A 5,348-nucleotide genomic window follows, 5' to 3' on the forward strand; every position below is an offset into this window, starting at 1 on the left:
CTCCTAGGTGTGATCTGCACTTGTACACTTTCTGAATATCAAGGGCTGAAGTTATTTGGAACTCTGAATGTTTGTTGTTTTCTTTTTTAGAAGCATGTGGTCTAAGAATGGTATTCAAGCTTCTATAACCCTCCCTGATAAGTACTTTGAGCATATTTTCTATCTGAGTGCAAGGAAATGATAGGCATATAGAAGAGAGAGAGTTATCTGGCAAAAGTGATAAAGTAGGAAGGGCTTCATAAAGAAGGTAGAAATTAAAATTAAACTTTTATGAAAATGTGTAATATGTAAAGAGAAAGTCAGTTTCAGACGGGGGGAACCAGGAGCAGGAAAAGTGCAGAATTTGTGTGGGAGCTGTTTGCAGCTTTGTTTTGTTGTGCTTTGGGCTTGGCATGGGATGGAAAGAAAATATAAGTTGAATCTGGATGGAGAGTTATGAAAGCCAAAGTGTGGGTTTTATTTCATAAGTAGTGGAGAAGATGAGAAGATTTTTAATGAAGCTATGATAAGATAATTTGTTGATAAGAACATTCTGGAAGGCATATGCAGGATGAATATGAGTGGGGAAAGACAAAGATAAGGCATGTTCAGTCTGTAGGTTCTGGAAGTAATTAAGGTCTGAGGCAATTCGAGCCTGAACTTTGAAGGTAAAGGAAAGAGGAGATGTAAGCAGACACAGACCCATGCTTAGAATGTTTGCTGTGGAACATGGAACATGAAGGTCTCCCTAGTAATTGGGCTGCTTTCTGGCATTCACTTCTGAGGCTTCTGTTCAGATTTGAAGCAAAAATAGGTGTTATATTAATGTCTTACTATTTGTGTCCCTCATAAGAGATGAGTGAAATGCTAGTTATTACAAATGCAATTCACTCTGTCACCCTCCATTACTGTTCAGAGTTCAGTTCCCCAGCAGCCTAAGCAAGGGATTTGACCCCTGTGGCAAGAATGTAGGGACGTTCAGGTCAATCTCTATCATTGTTTATTTGGCCATTCCATAAATGAAGCCGAAAGGAGCAGAACAAATAATGTCTTAAGGAAAACCTCTATGCCAAGTACTATATTAGGTGTAGGATCTACACATAAGCAAACACAACTTAACTTAGATGGACTCATAGGCCTGGAAGGCTAGTAACTAGGAAATAATTTCAGTAAGTGGTAGCAAGAACACATTTACAAAGTGCGCTGGAGCACAAGTAGTCTTGTGATTCTAACATGATGGCCTCAGTGAAAATTGGATTTCTAAGTTGTCTTCATAATCTCTTTAAACTATCTCCCCTTATAATACTCTTACCGTTGAGGGGGAAATCTAATTGTTCTAATTATATGTCCATTTAAACAGAGGAATGTTTAGGTCACCCATTAAAATTTTCATCCTTTGAAGATTCAGTAAATTAGAAATATCTTATTTACTTATTTGCTTTAGTGCTTATCTGGTTATACTTTTATTTTAAAAACACTACGACTTCTCCAAAGTACTTTCCTGCAGATTATCTCCTATATCTCATGATTTTCACAAGGAGCTCCTTGCGTGAATAGGTACTTGAGATACTTGTTATGTTAAATTGATCTGAATTGAATTGAGTAACAACCCTGATGAAAACAGCAACTACCAATGGTTCTGTTAAGAGACTGGACTATGGATTCAGGCTCCCATATCTGGATTTGATTGCTAGCTTTATTCACTAACCATGTGACTTTAAGAAAAAAACACTCTGTGCCTGTTTCCTTAAATTGTAAATTGTGTGTGTGTAAAGTGTAAATTGGAGATAATAAGGATCCCTGCCTCATAGGATAATTGGTGAATCAAGTGAGAGAATCCATATAAAGGGCTTTGGACAGAGTACATTAAGCACTCTCAAATATTAGTTAGTATTATCAATCTCATTTTATAGGTGAGCATAGTGAACTGTAAAGAGATTAAGTGACTTGCTCCAACTTACACAGGTGGCACGCTGAAGTGTTAAGACACATCTCTGCCAAGAACCTTTAAAAAGTTAGAATCATGACTAGTAGTCATTTAGTGTTGAATACCAAATATTTCTGGTCTACCTCTCTTCCAGGTAAGTGGCAGGATTGCATTTTCCCTTTGCTAACTTTACAGAAACATATATGTACATAAACAGATTTCTAAGGTTTCTCCCAGGATCTTAGAAGGGACCCAGAGCTTAAGCTTCCTTAGTTTCACAGTAAATTTCCTATTGTCTGTCCTCTCTGCTTTATCTGAACATCTCCATATATATTCTTCTACCCAAAATTTGTTTCCCATTCAGCACTCAGGCTGTTATGCCTGGGAGTTATGATCAGCCAAACACCATATGAATGAATGAATGCTCTCCTTTTAAGCGTGGGCAGGTGAGGAGTGTCTGCCACAGTGTCATGACAAACACTGGAACAGTGTGGGTCCCTGTGTCCCCACTCCAACAATTCCCAGTTAGTGATTCCCATGGGAAGGAAGAGAGGAGGATCCGAAGAAGCCAGAGTTAAGTGGGAGCCCAATGGACAAGTTTTTCCAACTAAAATCCAGTCTCCTGCTTGGTGGCCTGTGGCAAGGACTGCCTGAGAAGGGAAAAAATGAGCCAGGATAGAACATTCTTTCATTGCTTAGAATGGAGCAAAATCCCACACCACTAGCAGGACCCCAAAAGCTCTTCCCTCCTGCTCCAGGAGGACTCAGATTTCTCTCTGTTACTTGTAACTGAGGGTAGTGGTAAGTGTGCACTCGGGACTTTTTACTTTTTCCTCCTGGCTACTTGTCTTTTCACCCGGTTTCTTGATCCAAAGCTCAGGACATTCTGGGTCAGTCAGGACAACTAGAACATTCACTTATATCATACAAACAGAAAGGAATCTTAGCTCTCTCTGATCAGGCATTCTTAATCCCCACAGAACAGAATGAGGGGTTGCCAGTTCTCTTCACACCAACAGAGGAAGAAGGATATTCTGAGTCATCATGCTCTGGAAAAGTGGGGCCTGTGATTTATTTCCAGTGCAGTTCTACTGAGTGTTGGTTTGGTTCTCTCCCCCGCACCCAACTTTAATATGGGCATTATGGTTTCCTCAAGAGCTATACAAAGAATACTCCAAGATAGTCCACTGGTTCCCTTCCCCAGCTCTCACCCAGATTGGGGCCCTGAGCTGCTCACACTATTCTGGCCTTTCTACAGAAAATCTCAAAGTATCACTGGTTTTCATTTTTCCTTTAAACCAGTCTGGACTTAATGGGCCATAAGATTCTTCCACCAGACTCAAGTTGTAAGTCAGAAATATATTTGATTCATCTCTTTATTCTTGGTTCATTCTTCACATATAGTAGGAGCTCAATGTTTTTTGAGCAGATGAAGACTGTAAAAAAGCCATCCCCACCAATGTGATACTAATTGTAGCTGCTGGCAAATACTTTTTAGGAATAGGCAAGACACACCATCAAAAGTCAGCTAACTAGATGCAAGAACTTGGATGGACCTCCAGGGAAGTTTGGTGAGTGAAAAGCAAACTCAGAAGGTTGTGTACTGTGTGATCCCATTAATATGGTCATTGATTCTAGTTACACAGTTTTTAGGGTTTAGGGAACTGTGACAGATCTAATTATGTTTTTTGAGTCAAGATTTCAGTTATATTTCTTTTCATTATAAAGCTGGAGTAGCGAAATTAAAGAATTAATTATTTGTTAAGGAATTAAATAATTCCTGAAGAATTCCACAACTGTTATTCTCCTGCACCCCTTATGGCAGATCTGAGGCTATTTTGATAGATAAAAACATGGAGAGTCTTGTTTATATAAGATGCTAACTAATTAATTTGTCCAGAAATTACCAGTAGTTACCTTTGGACCAACACAGTTTTATTTAGGAAGAACCCAAGATTTCGTTTTCAAGGTAGAAAGTCGATCTGATTCAGCTGTGATTTTACCTAATATGCCACAGGCCTGTGCCAAACCATCTCCCCATACAATTAATTCAAGAAAACAAGGATGAATATCTCAGTTCTTCGGTGGAGCTATTCTATATTTCTAGCCTATGAGTGCAACACTTAAAGGATGATTAAGAAAAACTAGATCTTCATTAAATTCCTGTTACAGTATAGTAAAACATCTTAAGGTAGAGAATGAAGATGATCAGACTTTTTCAGAGAAACCATCTTCAACAGAAGAAAACTGGAATTTCAAGAAAATTTTAAACACATTGACAGCCAATTTGAAGAAAATACTTACTTGGAAAATACTTTCAATAATATCAGTATATGTGACCCTAAATCACTTGATACTGGGTCATGCAGTGATCTCCAAAGTGACTTTGAGAATGAAGATCTTCCCAAACAAGGATTAAATGAAGAAAAAGCAAAATTGGTGAAGCGGATTCAGAAGAAAGAAGACCTTCAGAGGTGAAAACTGGTCAAAATATACAGGTCAGAGAATGACCTGTCTCAATTAGAGTTGTTAATAAAGAAATGGAGAATCTGTAGCCAACTGTTGCATTATGAGTTGCAACCAGCTATGTCTAAGGAGAACAAGAAACTCAGCCTGACTTAGTTGATAGACCACTGTGGGTTAGAAGATAAATTGCTACACTGTAATAGAAATGAAGAAAATTTATGGGTGCTTAATTCATAATTTTTTCTCCAGAATATTTTTGAGAATGACAAAAGATACTTAATACATTTTAAAAGGAAGATAGAAACCATTAGGACTTGCAGAAAGGTATCTTAATGAACATCAGTTTAGGGCACTCTGTTATAAGTTCTAAAGTGAAAATTTAACATTTTGGATAAATTTGTCAAAAAACTTGATATTTAAAGAAATGTGAAAAAAATTAAATCATGTTTAAAAAATAAATTGGGCATCTCTGGAAGTCAGTTTTAATATTGTTTTGTAAAAAAAAAAAAAAATTTATACCACCTCACACTGGTCAGATGGATAAAATTAACAACTCAGTTAACAACAGACGTTGGCAAGGATGTGGAGAAAGGGGAACCCACTTAACACTGTTGGTGGGAATGCAAACTGGTATAGCCACTCTGGAAAACAGTACGGACGTTCCTCAAAAAGTTAAAAATAGAGCTACTCTAGGACCCAGCAATTGCACTACTGGGTATTTATCCAAAGGATACAAACAATGATTCGAAGGGGCACATGGACCCCAATGTTTATAGCAGCAATGTCCACAATAGTCAAACTATGGAAAGAGTCCAGATGTCCATCAACAAATGAATGGATAAAGAAGATGTGGTATCTATATACACACGGAACATTATACAGCCATCAAAAAATGAGATCTTGCCATTTGCCAGAACGTGGATGGAACCAGAGGGTATTATGCTAAGTCAAATAAGTCAACCAGAGAAAGACAAGT

General features: G+C 37.9%; 1 pseudogene; it reads left to right on the forward strand.

Moving 5' to 3' along the window:
- The first annotated feature begins 3,797 nt into the window (after window positions 1–3,797).
- LOC112840532 (swi5-dependent recombination DNA repair protein 1 homolog pseudogene) lies at window positions 3,798–5,219 on the forward strand (annotated as a pseudogene).
- The last annotated feature ends 129 nt before the right edge of the window (window positions 5,220–5,348 follow it).

The sequence above is a fragment of the Callorhinus ursinus genome, unplaced genomic scaffold (genome assembly GCF_003265705.2).
Source record: "Callorhinus ursinus isolate GAN/ISIS: 27379988/994484 unplaced genomic scaffold, GSC_fseal_2.0 scaffold19, whole genome shotgun sequence".
Classification (NCBI taxonomy): domain Eukaryota; kingdom Metazoa; phylum Chordata; class Mammalia; order Carnivora; family Otariidae; genus Callorhinus; species Callorhinus ursinus.